Raw genomic sequence first — 21,552 nt, 5'->3', positions numbered from 1 at the left:
AGGACAGCTAGTTTCCATTCTCCTCTTGGTACATTGACTTCAATATAAATCCTAGGAGGCTCATGGTTCTCACCCCCTTCCATATACTTACACAGTAGTTATGATAACTTCCGGAGGACGTCCTCTAACGTATCAGAGCTCTGGCAGCATGAACTGAAATGTTGTCCACCCAATCAAAGGATAAGAAAATCAATCTAATACTGAAAGGATAAGCTCCAGCTAGCTTGAATTGCCATGCATCAAATGTGGTGAGTAGTGGACTCAAAGAGAGAGAAAGACAATAGTTGAACAGTTTTGAACTCATTAATTTCTTTAAAAAAAAGGGGAAGCAAGAGAGAGAGAGAGAGAGAGAGAGAAAGCTAGCTATATTTTGTTATATTCTTTTCACTTTCACTGGGCTAGCAAATGCAGCTACCTCAAACACCTGGCTGAAACAGAGAGAGATGCTATTTTAGCTAGATGGCTATGGCTATCCAACACTGTAATTCTTCCAAGTCAAGGTAAGCTTTTAGTTTTATGAATTTATTGCAATTGTGGCCCGCCGGTGTAAATGCTTGCTGACTGTACACTGCACTGCATGATTGTAGCGAGTTTACTAGCACGTTAGTTCTAGTAGCTATGTTGACTATGACGTTAGCTAATACGGTGACCACAACGATGTAGGCTGTGTGTAGTGGTTATTGGTTATGATATGAAGGTTTGGCTTGGAAATATGTTTTTCCTGGTCACAGACAGCGAAGGTGTTGTGCACTGAAGTCCACAAGCGCAGGGAAAAGGTGAGAGGAGGAGAGCATAGAGATGTGAAGAGGAATTATACGAGCAAAGTGATCAATGCTGTTTGTATGTGGCTGCTATGAAAGCGTGTGCAAGGCAAGAGTGTACAAGGCGGTATTAAAGGTCTGCCACCTTTATTACTCAAATTGTTTCTCTCGACCTGTGTGCACCTACGTTCCAAACGTTCAGTCATAGACTAGGTTGTAGCAACCTCATGATGGGTACAGGGAACATTCGAGAATCATGTAGTAGCCTAAACCGATCGACGTTACATTGAGCAGGGTGAGCGGAATATGAATGACAGTCATCCGATATGCTGTAGGAGAAATAAGGACATGCTCATAAAAAAAAGACTGTCCTCTCTCATCTTAAACGGCACCGACCTCCACTGGAGCCAGCTGAATATTTAGAAATGATATAATAGTCGTAGGCTGCAGGGCAGGACACTGAAACATTATTTCTCCTGGTTAGGTGTAATAAAATATGGAATGAAATGAACTCTCTAGGTGAGTAGCGTTCCTGTATTAAACACTGAATTCGGGAGTGAAGTGAATAAAGTACATTAGTGGTCTTGTAAAACCACACTTACACCCATTCTGTCCTCTCTTTCCCTGGATAACATGGCTAACTTTCCAGAGTAGCTCTCTTAAACAATGAGTCATAGGACTGGAGAAACAGGAGGGGTGGAGTGTGTGTGTGTGTGGGGGGGGGGGGGGGGGGGGGACGCAACGAACACACAAAAAAAATGTAATTGGATTTAGGTTCAAAATACTAAATTCCTTTACGTTGATGCCTTTTTACAAATCCAATCAGTTTTCCACATTGATTCAACGTCATCACAACTGTATATATATATATATTTTAATGACGTTGGAACAACGTTGATTCACACAGTTTCTGCCCAGTGGGCTGTTATTGTTGTGGAAGTTCTCTCTCTGTGTCAAAAAGAACATGCCTGAGGGATGGAGTAATGAGCGGACCCCAGGAGAGGATATCAGGCCACTTTAAGACACACTGCCTGCATCCCAAATTGCGCCCTATTCCCTGTTTAGCGGTGGGGATGGACATAACATTTACATCTGCAGAACAATTATATCTCTATAAGAATCATATCTCCAGAGCAATCATGTTTCCAGAACAATTATATCTCAAAGCAAAGCAAATGATAGCCAAAAACAATTTCCCACATCCCAGTGGAAACCAAAGTGCTATTTGATTATGTTTGTTTCTGCCCCCCACCCCCCCATACACACACTAATGAACGAGGCCAACCCAACCAGTGTTCAGCCAGTACAGTATGTTGATGCCCTGCTCTCTATCTGTTGTAGAACAGAGGTGTGTGGCTGTAGAGGCAGGGTTCTGGTTGACTACATAAGGCGACAACACAAGGTGTCAGGACAGATACATCTGTGCCACAGGAGGTGTGCTACTGCTTTTTCAGCCACCTCTCACACACACACACAGACGCACGCACACGCACACACACACACACACACACACACACACCTCCGACAAGGACAAGGTCATGGGACCTCTAATTTTACTCCCAGACACGATAAACAGTGTGATATAAAACAGATAAACATGTGTGCAGCGTGCTTGTCAAACATGCTGTTGCTAACAGCACAGCAACAAGGTTGAGCAATTCGGAGTAAAATCGAGTGGACAGGGCCTTCCATGCGCATGCATCCATGTTCAGCAGATAAAGAGAAGATGGCGAAAGAACTGTTTCCAGGCCCAGCCAATGTATTAAGTACAACTGTGGCTGTCCACTTGAATTGAGATTGGCTGGGCATCTCTTTTTTCTCTCTAGTTAGGGAGGCACTTCTAATCAAAATCAATACTGCAGGTAATCACACTCCCAAAAGCCTTTAAACAAGCACATTTCAAGAACATTAGCAAGAACGGCCTCTTTTGTGTGTGTGTGTGTGTGTGTGTGTTTGTGTGTATGTATGCCTACCTTTGAAACTCAGTGTGTGTCTAGCTGTGTGAGCCTCTATGCTTCATGTGTATTCTCTATGCACATTATCACCAGTGAGGGAGCGTGCAAGGCATGCAGACAGGCGTGCTGTGCGGGGGGGGGGGTTCGGCTGAGCAGGGCTCGTGGGCGGCGGGGGATCGGCAGAATTAACAATCCGTGACCGTCCCATTTCCCATTCGTTCCCCAGGAGGGAGGAGGTGGTTGATGAGAGGGAGAAGGGAGTGACAAGCGAGGGGGGACCGTAACTCATTCTTCTCATCCCTCTTTCCCTGGCGCCCTGTCTACCACTCCTCCTTCTTTCCCTCCAGTCTCCCTCTCGCTGTAATGACTGGACAGCCACTGAACATGTTACATGCCATTGGAAGGTGTGACAAAACTCAGAACAATGACACAAGAAACACAACTCATGAAAACATTCTGGGACTTTTGCTCCAACCAGCGACACCATGCCAAGGGGTTTGCATTTAGTTTTATGAAGGAGAAGAGAAGAGGGAGGGAATGAAAGGAGAAAAGAAAGAGAAGGGAGGGTATGAGGGAAAAGAGAGAGAAGGGAGGGTACGAGGGAAGAGAGAGAAGGGATGGTACGAGGGAAAAGAGAGAGAAGGGAGGGAAAAGAGAGAGAAGTGAGGGTACGAGGGAAGAGAGAGAAGGGATGGTACGAGGGAAAAGAGAGAGAAGGGAGGGAAAAGAGAGAGAAGTGAGGGTACGAGGGAAGAGAGAGAAGGGATGGTACGAGGGAAAGAGAGAGAAGGGAGGGAAAAGAGAGAGAAGGGAGGGTACGAGGGAAAAGAGAGAGAAGGGAGGGAAAAGAGAGAGAAGGGAGGGTACGAGGGAAAAGAGAGAGAAGGGATGGTACGAGGGAAAAGAGAGAGAAGGGATGGTACGAGGGAAGAGAGAGAAGGGAGGGTGAGAGGGAAGAGAGAGAAGGGAGAGAAAAGAGGAGAAGGGAAAAGAGAGAGAAGTGAGGGTACGAGGGAAGAGAGAGAAGGGATGGTACGAGGGAAGAGAGAGAAGGGATGGTACGAGGGAAAAGAGAGAGAAGGGAGAGAAAGGGATGGAGAGAGAAGTGAGGGTACGAGGGAAGAGAGAGAAGGGATGGTACGGGGAAAAGAGAGAGAAGGGAGGGAAAAGAGAGAGAAGTAGGGTACGAGGGAAGAGAGAGAAGGGATGGTACGAGGGAAAAGAGAGAGAAGGGAGGGAAAAGAGAGAGAAGTGAGGGTACGAGGGAAGAGAGAGAAGGGATGGTACGAGGGAAAGAGAGAGAAGGGAGGGGAAAAGAGAGAGAAGGGAGGGTACGAGGGAAAGGAGAGAGGGATGGGAGGGAGGAGAGAAGGGAGAGAGAGAGAAGGGAGGGTACGAGGGAAAAGAGAGAGAAGGGATGGTACGAGGGAAAAGAGAGAGAAGGGATGGTACGAGGGAAAAGAGAGAGAGAAGGGAGAGAGGGAGGGAGAAGGGATACGAGGAAAAAGAGAGAGAAGGGAGGGAGAAAGAGAGAGAAGGGATGGTACGAGGGAAAAGAGAGAGAAGGGATGGTACGAGGGAAAAGAGGGAGAAGGGAGGGAAAAGAGAGAGAAGGGAGGGTACGAGGGAAAAGAGAGAGAAGGGAGGGAAAAGAGAGGGAAGAGATGGTACGAGGGAAAAGAGAGAAGGGAGGGAAAAGAGAGAGAAGGGATGGTACGAGGGAAAAAAAGAGAGAGAAGGGAGGGAAAAGAGAGAGAAGGGATGGTACGAGGGAAAAGAGAGAGAAGGGAGGGAAAAAGAGAGAGAAGGGAGGGAAAAGAGAGAGACGAGAGAGGAGGGAGGGAAAAGAGAGAGAAGGGAGGGTACGAGGGAAAAGAGAGAGAAGGGATGGTACGAGGGAAAAAGAGAGAGAAGGGATGGTACGAGGGAAAAGAGAGAGAAGGGAGGGTACGAAGGAAAAGAGAGAGAAGGGAGGGAAAAGAGAGAGAAGGGATGGTACGAGGGAAAAGAGAGAGAAGGGAGGGAAAAGAGAGAGAAGTGAGGGTACGAGGGAAGAGAGAGAAGGGATGGTACGAGGGAAAAGAGAGAGAGGGAGGGAAAAGAGAGAGAAGTGAGGGTATGAGGGTAGAGAGAGAGAAGGGATGGTACGAGGGAAAAGAGAGAGAAGGGAGGGAAAGAGAGAGAGAAGGGAGGGTACGAGGGAAAAGAGAGAGAAGGGATGGTATGAGGGAAAAGAGAGAGAAGGGATGGTACGAGGGAACGAGGGAAAGAGAGAGGGAAAAAGAGAGAGAAGGGAGGGAAAAGAGAGAGAAGGGAGGGTACGAGAGGGAAAAGAGAGAGAAGGGAGAGAGAGAAGGGAGGGTACGAGAGAAAAGAGAGAGAAGGGATGGTACGAGGGAAAAGAGGGAGAAGGGAGGGAAAGAGAGAGAGAAGGGAGGGTATGAGAGGAAAAGAGAGAGAGAGAGGAGGGAAAAGAGAGAGAAGAGATGGTACGAGGGAAAAGAGAGAAGGGAGGGAAAAGAGAGAGAAGGGATGGTACGAGGGAAAAGAGAGAGAAGGGATGGAAAAGAGAGAGAAGGGATGGTACGAGGGAAAGAGAGAGAAGGGAGGAGAAAAGAGAGAGAAGGGATGGTACAAGGATAAAGAGAGAGAAGGGATGGTACGAGGGAAAAGAGAGAGAAGGGAGGGAAAAGAGAGAGAAGGGAGGGAAAAGAGAGAGAAGAGAGAGAGAGAGGGAGGGAAAAGAGAGAGAAGGGAGGGTACGAGGGAAAAGAGAGAGAAGGGATGGTACGAGGGAAAAGAGAGAGAAGAGATGGTACGAGGGAAAGAGAGAGAAGGGAAGGGATGGTACGAGGGAAAAGAGAGAGAAGGGATGGTACGAGAAAGAGAGAGAAGGGAGGGAAAAGAGAGAGAAAGGGATGGTACGAGGGAAAAGAGAGAGAAGGGAGGGAAAAGAGAGAGAAGGGATGGTACGAGGGAAAAGAGAGAGAAGGGATGGTACGAGGGAAAAGAGAGAGAAGGGAGGGAAAAGAGAGAGAAGGGAGGGTACGAGGGAAAAGAGAGAGAAGGGATGGTACGAGGGAAAAGAGAGAGAAGGGAGGGTACGAAGGAAAAGAGAGAGAAGGGAGGGAAAGGGAAAAGAGAGAGAAGGGATGGTACGAGGGAAAGAGAGAGAGAAGGGAGGGAAAAGAGAGAGAAGTGAGGGTACGAGGGAAGAGAGAGAAGGGATGGTACGAGGGAAAAGAGAGAGAAGGGAGGGAAAAGAGAGAGAAGTGAGGGTACGAGGGTAGAGAGAGAGAAGGGATGGTACGAGGGAAAAGAGAGAGGGAAGGGAGGGGAAAAGAGAGAGAAGGGAGGGTACGAGGGAAAAGAGAGAAGAAGGGATGGTACGAGGGAAAAGAGAGAGAAGGGATGGTACGAGGGAAAAGAGAGAGAAGGGAGGAGAGAGAAGGGAGGGTACGAGGGAAAGAGAGAGAAGAGAGAGAGGGGGAGGGTACGAAGTGAAAGAGAGAGAAGGGAGGGAAAAGAGAGAGAAGGGATGGTACGAGGGAAAAGAGAGAGAAGGGATGGTACGAGGGAAAAGAGGAGAAGGGAGGGAAAAGAGAGAGAAGGGAGGGTACGAAGTGAAAGAGAGAGAAGGGAGGGAAAAGAGAGAGAAGGGATGGTACGAGGGAAAAGAGAGAGAAGGGATGGTACGAGGGAAAAGAGAGAGAGAGGGAAGGGAAGGAGAAAGAGAGAGGGGAGGGTACGAGGGAAAAGAGAGAGAAGAGAGGGAAAACAGAGAGAAGGGATGGTACGAGGGAAAAGAGAGAAGGGAGGGAAAAGAGAGAGAAGGGATGGTACAAGGGAAACGAGAGAGAAGGGAGGGAAAAGAGAGAGAAGGGATGGTACGAGGGAAAAGAGAGAGAAGGGAGGGAAAAGAGAGAGAAGAGAGAGGAGGGAGGGAAAAGAGAGAGAAGGGAGGGTACGAGGGAAAAGAGAGAGAAGGGATGGTACGAGGGAAAGAGAGAGAAGGGATGGTACGAGGGAAAAGAGAGAGAAGGGATGGTACGAGGTTAAAAGAGAGAGAAGGGATGGTACGAGGGAAAAGAGAAAGAAGGGATGGTACGAGGGAAAAGAGAGAGAAGGGAGGGAAAAGAGAGAGAAGGGAGGGTACGAGGGAAAAGAGAGAGAAGGGAGAGAAAAGAGAGAGAAGGGAGGGTACGAGGGAAAAGAGAGAGAAGTGAGGGAAAAGAGAGAGGAGAGAGAGAAGTGAGGGAAAAGAGAGAGAAGGGAGGGTACGAGGGAAAAGAGAGAGAAGGGATGGTACGAGGGAAAAGAGAGAGAAGGGATGGTACGAGGGAAAAGAGAGAGAAGGGATGGTACGAGGGAAAAGAGAGAGAAGGGAGGGAAAAGAGAGAGAAGGGAGGGTGCGAGGGAAAAGAGAGAGAAGGGAGAGAAAAGAGAGAGAAGGGAGGGTACAAGGGAAAGAGAGAGAAGGGATGTACGAGGGAAAAGAGAGAGAAGGGAGGGAAAAGAGAGAGAAGGGAGGGAAAAGAGAGAGAAGAGAGAGAAGGGAGGGAAAAGAGAGAGAAGGGAGGGTACGAGGGAAAAGAGAGAGAAGGGATGTTACGAGGGAAAAGAGAGAGAAGGGAGAGAAAAGAGAGAGAAGGGAGGGTACGGGGGAAAAGAGAGAAGGGGTGGTACGAGGGAAAAGAGAGAGAAGGGAGGGTACGAGTGAAAAGAGAGAGAAGGGAGGGTAGGAGGGAAAAGAGAGAGAAGGGAGGGTACGAGGGAAAAGAGAGAGAAGGGATGATACGAGGGAAAAGAGAGAGAAGGGATGGTACGAGGGAAAAGAGAGAGAAGGGAGGGTACGAAGGAAAAGAGAGAGAAGGGAGGGAAAAGAGAGAGAAGGGATGGTACGAGGGAAAAGAGAGAGAAGGGAGGGAAAAGAGAGAGAAGGGATGGTACGAGGGAAAAGAGAGAGAAGCGAGGGAAAAGAGAGAGAAGGGATGGTACGAGGGAAAAGAGAGAGAAGGGATGGTACGAGGGAAAAGAGAGAGAAGGGAGGGAAAAGAGAGAGAAGGGATGGTACGAGGGAAAAGAGAGTGAAGGGAGGGAAAAGAGAGAGAAGGGATGGTACGAGGGAAAAGAGAGAGAAGGGATGGTACGAGGGAAAAGAGAGAGAACGGAGGGAAAAGAGAGAGAAGGGAGGGTACGAGAGAAGGGAGGGAAAAGAGAGAGAATGGAGGGTACGAGGGAAAAGAGAGAGAAGGGATGGTACGAGGGAAAAGAGAGAGAAGGGAGGGAAAGAGAGAGAAGGGATGGTACGAAGGAACAGAGAGAGAATGAATGGTACGAGGGAAAAGAGAGAGAAGGGAGGGAAAAGAGAGAGAAGGGAGGGTACGAGAGAAGGGAGGGAAAGAGAGAGAAGGGAGGGTACGAGGGAAAAGAGAGAGAAGGGATGGTACGAGGGAAAAGAGAGAGAAGGGATGGTACGAGGGAAAAGAGAGAGAAGGGAGGGTACAAGGGAAAAGAGAGAGTAGGGAGGGTACGAGAGAAGGGAGGGAAAAGAGAGAGAATGGAGGGTACGAGGGAAAAGAGAGAGAAGGGATGGTACGAGGGAAAAGAGAGAGAAGGGAGGGAAAGAGAGAGAAGGGATGGTACGAAGGAACAGAGAGAGAATGAATGGTACGAGGGAAAAGAGAGAGAAGGGAGGGAAAAGAGAGAGAAGGGAGGGTACGAGGGAAAAGAGAGAGAAGGGATGGTACGAGGGAAAAGAGAGAGAAGGGATGGTACGAGGGAAAAGAGAGAGAAGGGAGGGAAAGAGAGAGAAGGGATGGTACGAGGGAAAAGAGAGAGAAGGGATGGTACGAGGGAAAAGAGAGAGAAGGGAGGGAAAATAGAGAGAAGGGATGGTACGAGGGAAAAGAGAGTGAAGGGAGGGAAAATAGAGAGAAGGGATGGTACGAGGGAAAAGAGAGAGAAGGGATGGTACGAGGGAAAAGAGAGAGAAGGGAGGGAAAAGAGAGAGAAGGGAGGGTACGAGAGAAGGGAGGGAAAAGAGAGAGAATGGAGGGTACGAGGGAAAAGAGAGAGAAGGGATGGTACGAGGGAAAAGAGAGAGAAGGGATGGTACGAGGGAAAAGAGAGAGAAGGGAGGGAAAGAGAGAGAAGGGATGGTACGAAGGAACAGAGAGAGAATGGATGGTACGAGGGAAAAGAGAGAGAAGGGAGGGAAAAGAGAGAGAAGGCAGGGTACGAGAGAAGGGAGGGAAAAGAGAGAGAAGGGAGGGTACGAGGGAAAAGAGAGAGAAGGGATGGTACGAGGGAAAAGAGAGAGAAGGGATGGTACGAGGGAAAAGAGAGAGAAGGGAGGGTACGAGGGAAAAGAGAGAGAAGGGAGGGAAAAGAGAGAGAAGGGAGGGTACGTGGGAAAAGAGAGAGAAGGGAGAGAAAAGAGAGAGAAGGGAGGGTACGAGGGAAAAGAGAGAAGGGATGGTACGAGGGAAAAGAGAGAGTAGGAAGGGTAGGAGGGAAAAGAGAGAGAAGGGAGGGTAGGAGGGAAAAGAGAGAGAAGGGATGGTATGAGGGAAAAGAGAGAGAAGGGAGGGTAGGAGGGAAAATAGACAGAAGGGATGGTACGAGGGAAAAGAGAGAGAAGGGATGGTATGAATGGGAATGGATGGTATGGGTTTTAGGTCTAATTGTGCTCTCTGCATGGTTGCCTGTTAATTGGTCCTGGTTTAATTAGTTTGATAAACACACACATGGGACCCAGACTGCATGGGAGCCACTACAGAGACACACACACAGCCAGGACAGGAGATGCCAGAATGGCTGCTGCTGTCTAAGATGGATCATTACCTCTGTGCCAGCCTGCTCTCACTGTCTGTATCCCAAATGGCATAGTATGCCCTATATAGTGCACTACTGTTTACCAGGGCCTATAAGGCACTATGTAGGGAATAGAGTGCCATTTGGGATGCATTCACTTACAGTATGGTTGTTAATACACAGCAGCCTGGGCCGTGGCCTTGTGTATGCTACCCAGAGACATAGGAGAGGTTGGCCAACTGGGGTCGAGATTGAGTTTTGATCGGGTGCCAACTTGGCACCAAAAGCTTATAGTAAAGGAGTTTGGTAAACCAAACAAATGATCCCATTCCTAGTGAATCAGTTAGTGTAAAGATATAGCTGGGTTGTGGATGAATACAAAAATAAGATGACATCCACGTAGTAAAATCGCATGAGTTAATTCAACTCCTATGGAGTCAAATTTCAACACTATTTTAGTCATGGGGTTGAAATTTTGGGAGTTAAAACGACACTAAATGAGTAAATATTAAACTCTGAGAGTTTCTTGAATTGAACTCCAATTGCCATTTTACTCATTTCAGTATCATTTTTGATCAATTCCCTTGCCATTTGACACTTTTCTGTGTTGTTTTTAATTAACAATCAACTGCAGCAGAGCACATTTTTCTTTCAGCTGACTTCCTTTGAGTAAGAATGATGTAAAGCCTTATTTGAACATTTCTGAACGTTTCACATGATGGTGCTTTGCAATAAGATATCCCATTTCTGTCGGAAGCCATCTCACAGGAAGATATCCGGCACTTTGACATCACCCCTAACTTGCATTCAGAACACCTGTCAGAGTAGGGAAGACGATACAGCACATGGAGACGAACAACATCAAACTGGAACAACTATCTCACTAACAGCTGCTATGAATCCAACCCCTTACAGATTGGATGAGTTGCATGTATCGTATCTTTGTGTAGCATCACATTTAAAGAAACAGTCAATGTGCAAGAGACAAGAAATCAACCTGCAACAGAGTGCCGTGGACATGAATCGGTCACGGTCAGTCCAAAAGGCATTTCCTTCTTAGTCTAAGACGGTGGTGTTACTCTGGTGTTATCCAGAGTGTTACATTGGCGCCAAATGTGGGGCGGGCTCTCGCGGGGGAGGGGTCAAAGGGGGAAGTGAATGTGTCACACGAGGTTGCGTGACGAAGTAGACCCGCCTGTGAACTTCAAAACCAGCGTTTGCCCTTAGCCCAAAAAGGACATGTCCTCTTGGTCTAAGACATTGGTTGCTCCCCTGGGAGACCTGAGTTCATATCCCGCGCGTTTCAAGAGCATGCTGGGAATTATTTTTTAAAATATTTAACTCCCTGTCTCTGGTTACTCTTAAAGATAGGAGATACGTGTTTATAATGACATCATCGGTGTTCATCGTGTGAATTTGGCATTAGTAATTGTCTGCTAACTGCTTGATGATGTCATTGAAAACACTTATCTTTCTCTGTCTATTTTACTACAAAACATAGAAACGCACAATTTTCACATATGTTGATATTGGGCTGATGCTGAAGATGATGAATATGATGTTGAAAAATCGTGACATTTCCCTTTCATTGAGTTAAAAGTACTCCTTCCCAATGAACTACAGTTATCAATAATAACTCCAGGGAGCGTATCACTCTCTCTCTAGGGTTAAGATAACTCCCAGTAGAGTCAATTTCAACCAAATGTCAACTATTCTTGAGTTATTTAATTTGGTGTGATGAGTCAACAGGATTTCAGCAGGCAGTGAGAGGGATATTGAGATAGAAATAGAGGGGTAAGAATAGGAAGAGAGTGACTCAGAGAGAGAGACCGAGAAACAGAAACAGAGAGAGAGAGAGAGAGAGAGAGAGAGAGAGAGAGAGAGAGAGAGAGAGAGAGAGAGAGAGGGAGAGAGAGAGGCAAGTTAGAAAGTGGTGACTCAGAGATAGGGAACGCTAAACCGCAAATTGGAAAGTTTTATCTAGTATTGATTTTTCAGTGTAACATTTCCAGTGTTGATTCAGCTGTTAAATTAACACTCATTGGTTTAAAAGAACCCCAGTGTTTGTGTTAAGAACCAGTGTTTAACCAAAACCACACCTGTCATTATCATATTTCCCAGCATGCTCTATTGCGGGTTGACTTTTAGAATTATTTGTTTCAATATCTATGTTTTGATTGATTAATTAATCTTATGCTACTCAAATATAAATAACATCTATTTTTCTAAACTATTCCAACCTGTTACTTGGACTTAATGCACCTGTTACCGAAATGGTTGTTCCAGTTTAGATGGTTTAGGTAGTCTCATAGCTTAATCTCATTCTGGGGGTTGGCTGAACAGTCATTCTGAATGCATGTTGTGGCTGAACACAAATTCAAAATGTTGAATATCCACACTCATTTTGCAAGCTATCATAATGTGACTTGCAGGTCTGTAAAACACGAGTTTCAGACCACTGTATTGGGTAAAACTAGGCCCTCAAAATAAGGTCTTATTAAATACTTGTTGTATTGTGTTAAAAAAATGTAATTTAGATGATCAAATATTCACTTGGAATATCAATTGGTGAAGGCCAAAGGATTGGAAATGGATGAATTGCAACAAGCATGTCTCTGTCACAAACAAATACAGTCATGGGTGGTTAATCAACAAAACAGCAAACAAGAATCAGACACACCAGATCTGAACACAAATAAACCACCAAAACTCTTGCAAACCTCAGTGAATTCATCCCTCATCTGTGTTCTAAACTGCCCTATTGGCACCAAGGATTCAACATTTAATGAAGTTTGTAAATTATACGAAAACAATGGTTGGCGTTAAAACTAAAGGCTGAATTACAAAGCAAAAACAGGTTTCTAGAAATGTTTGATCATTTATAGAAAATATATATATTACATTTACATGACATTTACACATTTACATAAACCACGTTTGGCGGTGATTACAGCCTCGAGTCTTCTTGGGTATGACGCTACAAGCTTGGCACACCTGTATTTGGGGAGTTTCTCCCATTCTTCTCTACAGATCCTCTCAAGCTCAGTCGGGTTGGATGGAGAGCGTCGCTGCACAGCTATTTTCAGGTCTCTCCAGAGATGTTCGGTCGTGTTCAAGTCTGGGCTGTGTACTGGGCCACTCATGGACATTCAGAGACTTGTCCCGAAGCCACTACTGAGGTATCTTGGCTTTGTGCTAAAGGTCGTTGTCCAGTTGGAAGACAAATCTTCACCCCAGCCTGAGGAGCAAGTTTTCATCAAAGATCTCACTGTACTTTGCTCTGTTCATCTTTCCCTCGATCCTGACTAGTCTCCCAGTCCCTGCCATTGAAAAACACCCTCACGGCATGATGCTGCAACACCAGGCTTCACCGTAGGGATGGTGCCAGGTTTCCTCCAGATGTGATGCTTCGCATTCAGGCCAAAGAGTTCAATCTTGGTTTCATCAGACCAGAGAATCTTGTTTCTCATGGTCTGAGAGTCCTTTGGGTGTCTTTGGCAAACTCCAAGCGGGCTGTCATGTGCCTTTTCCTGGTTGGCTTCCGTCTGGCCACTCTACCATAAAAGGTCTGATTGGTGGAGTGCTGCAGAGATGGTTGTCAGAAGGTTCTCCCATCTCCACAGAGAAGCTCTGTCAGAGGGACCATTGGGTTCATGGTCACCTCCCTGACCAAGGCCCTTCTCCCCCGATTGCTCAGTTTGGCCAGGCGTCCAGCTCTAGGAAGAGTCTTGGTGGTTCCAAACTTCTTCCATTTAAGAATGATGGAGGCCACTGTGTTCTTGGGGACCCTCAATGCTGCATACATTTTTTGGTACTCTGCCCCATATCTGTGCCTCGACACAATCGTGTCACGGAGCACTACGGACAATTCCTTCAACCTCATGGCTTGGTTTTTCCTCTGACATTCACTGTCAACTGTGGGACCTTATATAGTCAGGTGTGTGCCTTTCCAAATCCTGTCCAATCACTTGAATTTACAATAGGTGGACTGCAATCAAGTTGTAGAAACATCTCAAGGATGATCAATGGAAACAGGTTTCACCTGAGCTCAATTTTGAGTCTCATAGCAAAGGGTCTGAATACATATGTAAATAAGGTTTTTCTGTGTAAAAAAAATATATAAATGTGCAAACATTTCTAAAAACCTGTTTTTGCTTTGTCATTATGGGGTATAGTGTGTAGGTTGAAGGGGATTTTAGAATAAGGCTGTAACGTGACAAAATGTGGAAAAGGTCAAGGGGTCTGAATACTTTCCGAATGCACTGTATAAATAGTGAAGAGGACAGGTCCCAAAATCAACCCATGCAGGACAACTTTAGTAACGCTACGGTAACTTGACACCGTCAGAGAGCACACCTGCAAGACGCCTGGTCGAGGCCCATTTCAGACAACCTCTGAATGAGTAGGGGATGGTCGACATTATCAAAGGCCTTGAATAGGTCTATAAATATAGCACTACAATGAGTCCTAGGATCTCAGCAATTTAACACATCATTGAAGACGGGCGTAGCTGCTGAAACGGTCCTCTGTCCAGGTGTAAAAACAGACCGGTGAACATAAAGAATATCGTTCTTGGCGTTCTTAGCTGAGAGATTGCCAGTGATTCTAATATTTTTTTTTGCAAGGCAAGATAGATTAGAAATTGGGCAGTAGTTATCTAGGTCAGAAGGATTCCAACATTTGTGAAGGGCGAGGACCTCCTTCCATATCTTGAGGATAGCAACAGAAGCAATTGATAATAAAAATGTGGGTCAAAGGCTCAACAATGAGGGAGGCGGAAAACTACAGTAGAAAGGGATCAAGCAACTGAGCTCCAGTAGATTTATTTTTTATTTTTTTTGTACATACGTTTTGCAAGGCATTTGGTACATCACTGACATAAAACAGTTCAAATGAAAAAGAGTGAGTTCCTGGAAGAGCATCATTCTCTGTTATCTGTTTAGAGGTGAATAAAGGACACCCTCTTGTGCAACTTTAGATATTTTCAGAAACCATTCTTTCAAATAGGGGGCCAGCTTAGGCCAAATGGTTATTAAAAGCACCACAAATGTAATTGTTTGTCTTTTATGGGACCAGAGGCTATCATAACCTGCTGGGGCAATGAGGGGGTGAAGTTTTATTTCAAAGATTTGACCACTCAAGATTTTTGCTGGATTTCCACCACTCTCAGACACACAATTCAAGAGGTATGTTGACTTTGCTTTCCCAACCAGAGTAACACATCTATTTTTCAAATGTCTGAAGGACTGCCAGTCAGAACTAGAATCAGTCAATCTAGCCTTAGCCCAAGCTACATTTCTTTCATGAAACAATGGGTTACACCTGTTCCTTACCTTACATGTTTTATATGGGTCATGCTTATCTGACACAGAGTAAAACATTCAAGGGCCTGATCTAAATCAGATATTGACGATAGACACTCCTAATTGTAGTTCACCAGGTCATATCGAAAATGTTGCTCATTAAAAGTGCTGAAATTTCTCTTTGTAATAATGTGTGGACGCGATTTAGGTAGCTTAGTATCTCTAATGCAAGCAATGGGGCACTGATCACTGAGCTCGTTAGCAAAGATTCAATTGGCTGTACAGTATATTGTACATATGAGGAGCCTTTGTCAGAATGACATCCAAAAGAGTCGAGTTTACAGGGTGTTTTAAGTTGGTTCCGATATCAGTTGAGTAAATAAAATGTTCAGTACAAATATATTTCAGTCTATCTGACACTGGCATCAACCAATCCAGGTTAAGGTCACCCAATCTTAACCTTAGTTGGGTATTATTAGGCCCACATTTAGGACAAGACGTTCAAATAGTTTGGGGACAGAGGTGATGATACACACAGCAACGTTCAAGTTGTTCTTTCTGAATATGGCGACACCCCCCTCCTCTGCCAGCTCTGTCAGATCTATTCACATTATTTCCATACATACTCTTTTTTATTAACCAAGTCTAGAAATGATCTAAACGATCTAAATTTCCAATATTTACATGAATCAGTCCAACAGCTGCAAGATTTCAGATGAGACAGAGTCTCTAACACAAAAACTCTATGATCAGAGAGAGAGAGAGAGAGACCGACCGACCGACCGAGAGAGAGAGAGGTTAGACAGAGGTGATTACGTTAGTAGGATGTATTGCCAGGGCCACAGGAAGAACGGAATAGTTTCGATGTTAGAAAGCCACACTGACTAATATAAACATGCATGGTGTATGGCATGTATATATTGACCACTGTATCAGGTGGTTCAGCAGACTGTCTGTCTGTCTGTCTGTCTGTCTGTCTGTCTGTCTGTCTGTCTTTGCCACTGTGTCACAATGCCAGCTCCTGTCTGCTCCAATACCAAACCCACCATGACCAGCAAGTTATTAGCACAATCCATCAGGAACATCATTTCCAAAACAAGATGATTACCTCAAAAGTGCAGAAAACCCAATTAAACATCACCACTCCAATCTCTCATTTGCTAATTCAACTCTAGTAGGCTCCTTTATTGAAAGCAACATTTTTGCGACAGGCTCAATTGCAGAGCAATCTGGAGTATGTGGTGGAAGGGAAGGCCTCTAGTCAGAAGTAAAGAGTACTGGATGTTTGTGTTTGTTTGTCTGTCTGTCTGGTAATGCTGTTTGACAGGCGCTCAGAGCCTGATTACCGGCTGTGACATTTCACCAAGTGATCAGCCTGCTGATTTATGTTAACCCTGTCATCATCACCAGCCTGCTGATTTATGTTAACCCTGTCATCATCACCAGCCTGCTGATTTATGTTAACCCTGTCATCATCACCAGCCTGCTGATTTATGTTAACCCTGTCATCATCACCAGCCAGCTGATTTATGTTAACCCTGTCATCATCACCAGCCTGCTAGTTACTTTAACCCTGCCATCATCTCTAGCCTGCTAGTTACTTTAACCCTGTCATCATCTCCAGCCTGCTAGTTACTTTAACCCTGTCATCATCTCCAGCCTGCTAGTTACTTTAACCCTGTCATCATCTCCAGCCTGCCAGTTACTTTAACCCTGTCATCATCTCCAGCCTGCTAGTTACTTTAACCCTGTCATCATCTCCAGCCTGCTAGTTACTTTAACCCTGTCATCATCTCCAGCCTGCCAGTTACTTTAACCCTGCCATCATCTCTAGCCTGCTAGTTACTTTAACCCTGTCATCATCTCCAGCCTGCTAGTTACTTTAACCCTGTCATCATCACCAGCCTGCTAGTTACTTTAACCCCGACATCATCATCAGCCTGCTAGTTACTTTAACCCTGACATCATCACCAGCCTGCTAGTTACTTTAACCCTGTCATCATCTCCAGCCTGCTAGTTACTTTAACCCTGCCATCATCTCTAGCCTGCTAGTTACTTTAACCCTGTCATCATCTCCAGCCTGTTTTCCTTCAACTTCATCTACACTGGAGGAGGAAAATGAAAAGGACAGTATGGATCAGACTCAGGACTTAATATGTGGTGTTGCTGAATAGTCATGGCATTCTGGTAACTAGATGTTCTAAGATCATGTTAACAGATCTATGTCAAAATGAGCCCAAAGATTCATCAAGATTCGTCTCGTTAACTACTGTATATGAGAAGTCAAATAATTGGCAAAATGAATACATTTGCAACGTGGTCAACAACACAGTACAGGAGGAAGCTGTATCTGCCAGTAGATGTGATTGACAGGGGAGATAATGGCAGCCGAGGAGCTCCACAGACTGCTGATATGACACCGGTAAAATAGATATCCATCGCTGTTTGATTAGTGTATGTTCCCCCCTAGGAGGAGGTGGGGAGGAGGAGGGAGTGTGGAGGAAGAGGAGGAAGAGGAGCCGAAAAGGGGGAGGAGAGATACGTAAACATAGAACATAGACGGTGAACGTGATGACATGTCAATCTGACTGCAATGTCTTTAAAATATGTCAAGAAGCTGTTAGATGGATGAAAACTGGCAGAGATGACAGTGTGTGTGTGTACATGTTTAACTATATGTGTGTGTTTGGACGTGTGTGGACATGTTTAACTGTGTGTGTTCGGACGTGTGTGGACATGTTTAACTATATGTGTGTGTGTGTGTGTGTGTGTGTGTGTGTGTGTGTGTGTGTGTGTGTGTGTGTGTGTGTGTGTGTGTGTGTGTGTGTGTGTGTGTGTGTGTGTGTGTGTGTGTGTGTGTGTGCGCGGCCCCTGGCTATATCTGTGGATGTTAATCAGTAATATGTTGAGGTGTGATATCCCAGGCTTAGCCTAATGTAGCCCTCATTATGAAGATTATCACTACTTATTAGCGTTCCTTGCCAGGGCTAAAGGCTTATCCTACCTTATTTTCCACACAATGTGGTAATAACAAAAAAATATTGTAATATATGCCATTTAGCAGAAGCTTTAATCCAAAGAAATGTACAGTCATGCGTGCATAAATTGTACTTGCGTGAGGTCCTGGGAATCGAACCCACTATCCCGGCAGTGTAATGTTCTACCAATGGAGCTACAGAGGACCACATTCTGAGCCAATGCTGGGATGATCAAACTGCCTAGTCTCCTAGTTAACATGTTCAAATCAGGGAGTCGTGTTAGTTTATGGATAAATATATGGATTATAGACGTTATGTTCCATGTTTGATACGCTCTTCGTGCTGTGTTTCAGAATTCCACCCATAAAGTAGAATAAAAATCCTCTGTGTTTTCATGAGGGGCTCAACTCTGTTGAAAGTCGTTTCAATAATTCAGAGCAGAAAACAGAAAGCATGGAGCTTTGTACCGAACGACTAAAGCACAACTACAGTCAGACATGTTTCTCCCTCACTGGAAAAAAGAGGCAACTGCAAAGTTTTCAGAATCTGAGTGGACTCTGAAAACCTGCATACAAACTACTGTTTGCCTTGTCTATGCTATAGGCCACTGGTTCCCAACCAGGTACTAGGACCCCTGGGGGTACATGAGAAGACTCATGAGACCACAGGCCTACTGGTAAAATGCAGGAGGGGGTACTTCAGGGGTACTCTGGGCAGAGTAAAATTCAGTTGGTGGAACAATAACCGAAAAAGGTTAGGCACTACTGCATAGGCTCTAGACTGGTATGTACAGGATGAGTTCAATACATCAAAATCTCATGTTGTACACAATACAATTTCCCTCCATGCTTGGAACATTTAACTTCATCCTCACATGGCTCCAGGAATCCCGTTGGAATCGAGGAGAGAGAATAGCAGGTTGGTTTGAGGTGCTACTGAGTCACAGTACGAAGATGAGCGCATCGCTCCACCACTCCAGGTTGCCGCTGACGCCAAGCCGTCCGTCTGTCTGTCTGGCCAGATCATGCAGGTGTAAGCTCTCATCCTCCTCTCTATCGCTGAAGGGACAGTAATTAACCGTGTTTGCTTGACACGGTCCATTTAATGATGAAGGGATCAAACTGAGAGATGATCATGACCACTCACACAGTGGTCCCTGGCTACCGCACCGAGCACGACAGGCGAGGACTGAAGGAGATAGGGAACGAGGGAGGAGGAAAGAGCCGAACGGGGTGGGATGAAATGAAGGGAAAGGGTTCAAAGTGCACTGGACCTAGCTGTTCCAAATAATTGTCATGTTCAGAGAAAGAACACCACTCATCTTTCGCCCTCTCCCGCTGTTGTGTTCTGCTGCACTACCCAAGTGCATTATAACATACCTATTAAATACAGATCTGAAGTGCCTACTGAGATTATGTTGTGATATGTCGAAGAAGAGTATGCATGTGGTGGTGATGTATGTGGTGATGGAGTGCTAATCTCGCCGAGTAAACGTACACTTAATTATACCTATCGTGTCCTTATGTTACTGAGCCTACTACACGACACCTCCTCTCCTCTCTTCTCTTCCTCCTCTTTCCACCCTGCCACAGCTGTGTGTCCTCATCTGTGGAGAGATCAGGCTGGCACACTGTCACCCTGCTTGTCACAGCGGACACCAGGAACGAAGGGACACGATGGGCTACAATTACCAGAGATGGCATGGCAGCCATTACACAGCTTAGCAGGCCATGACTCATCAACCTCCTCCACCCTCCATTTCCACCCTCCATTTCCACTCTCAATCTGAAGGCTGAGGGAGACAGCCTCTTATTTCAAGAGGCCTGTAGGATGGCACACTGGAGGGGGAAATGGAGAAGAGGAGAAAGAAGAAGCTGGCAAAAGGCAAAGGAGTCGATTGGCTCTAGAGAGAGTTCTAACAGGAAAGAGGCAGGCTGGAAATTATGCTCTAGCACTTCCTAAATTAAAGTGGGCAGGAATTCTGGGTAATCTGGACCTGAGGAAATAGGGTCCTTGGCCACCGCAGGGAGAGAGGATAGACTTGTGAGCATAATTTAGGTTTTTATCCTCCTCCCGCCTATTTTCTTCTGGTTTTGGCATGCGGTAGTTCTGTGAATCATGTGCAAAATTGACACATTTGTTCTGTCTGCAGGCAAATAATTTATTAAAGGGATACTGTGAGAATTCGAGATTTAGGTCATTTTCCTACTTACCCAGAGTCAAATGAACTCATGGATACCACTTTTATGTCTCTGCGTGCAGTTTGGAGATGATATATTTTAGCATATCATTAGCTTAGCGCAGTTCTCCGGTTACAGTATCCTCTCAAAAGCAGGGAAATACACCTTCTAATTACTCCAATGCTGGGTGGTTGGTCAGTCTTACAAAGCCATACATATACAAATGTGTTAATTTTACCAAAGATGGTCTACTATATTGACAAGATAGTCGATTGACAGCTCTAACAATGGAAATACTGTACATGTCCACAAAGATGGAAGACAGGTGGGAGGAGGCTAGATCAGATGGGACCATTCTAGCCAATGAAATGAACAGATAGGTGTCAACAACAAGCTATAGAGAACATTGTATGCGTCCTAATGGCATTAACTGAGAATCGAACCCCCAATCCTGGCATTGCGAATGCCATGCTCTACCAACTGAGGAATTGAAGACCCCTAGCTTGCTTAGCAGCTGTCACGCCCTGACCTTAGAGAGCCTTTTTATTTCTCTATTTGGTTAGGTCAGGGTGTGATTTGGGTGGGCATTCTAGTTTGTCTATTTCTTTGTTGGCCGGGTATGGTTCCCAATCAGAGGCAGCTGTCTATCGTTGTCTCTGATTGGGGATCATTCTTAGGCAGCACTTTTTCCCACCTTCAGTTGTGTGTAGTTGCTTTCTGCACTGCATATAGCTTTACGTTCGTTTGTATTTGTTGGTTTTTCTTGGTGTTCATTAATAAAGGAAAAATGTATACCACGCTGGACCTTGGTCTAATTCCAACAACGGACGTAACAGCAGCAGTCCAGCCAGCAGTAATAAAATAAAAATTGCAAATCTCTGTGTTCTCTCATTAAAATGCAAGAAACAAACCTGATCTGGCAGACACACCACACGTGTCACGCTATATTGGGTCCTTCCTGGAAAGACTCACTGGTCTCACTTCCTGGGAAACTGGAGGAAAAATAGGGTCATTAAAAGGCATGGTCCACACTGCCCTCATTCCCCATCTCATCTCGTCCCTGTCTCTTTCCCGCCAAGTAAAGAGTGGGGGGTGGCAGGTGGGAGGACACACTGGGACACCCTGCTGTCTCTCTGTCACACTGGTCTCACACAGAGACTTCAGGTAAGTAGGTAAGGGCGTGCATGTGAATGGGTGTGTGTATACAGCTTGATGACTGTATGTTTACATGACATGCACTAGGGTGTGTGTATCTGTCTAGGTGCGGGTGCTAACAGCATGTGCGCTTATGTAGGTGTGCACATCTATAGTATGCATTACATGTCCTTGAAACAGAGGTAAATAAGGGGTTATGTGCTCTTTACATCAGTACCCTTCTCTCCCCCTTCTTTTCAGTACCCCCTGTCAGCCCACTGCCTGTCTGCAGACCACTGCACACTTGGAGATGCCAGACCATAATCATTCTGGACAGCTCAGAGGAGCCACCGCGTCAACTGCCTACCACCTCCCCAGATCTCTCTCTCCTTTACAGGCAAGAATGTGTGTGTGTGTGTGTGTGT

At 45.6% G+C, this 21,552-nt stretch overlaps 1 protein-coding gene across 1 annotated transcript in view; it reads right to left on the bottom strand.

The window, feature by feature from the left end:
• LOC139380471 (syntaxin binding protein 5L) overlaps nucleotides 1–21,552 on the bottom strand; it is a 230,080-nt gene that overhangs the window by 130,230 nt on the left and 78,298 nt on the right. The gene's annotated exons all lie outside the window — the stretch shown is intronic.

Source organism: Oncorhynchus clarkii, chromosome 22 (assembly GCF_045791955.1).
Source record: "Oncorhynchus clarkii lewisi isolate Uvic-CL-2024 chromosome 22, UVic_Ocla_1.0, whole genome shotgun sequence".
NCBI classification, from domain to species: domain Eukaryota; kingdom Metazoa; phylum Chordata; class Actinopteri; order Salmoniformes; family Salmonidae; genus Oncorhynchus; species Oncorhynchus clarkii.
Note: the sequence above shows the minus strand (reverse complement) of the source record. Positions and strands in the feature narration are given on the sequence as shown.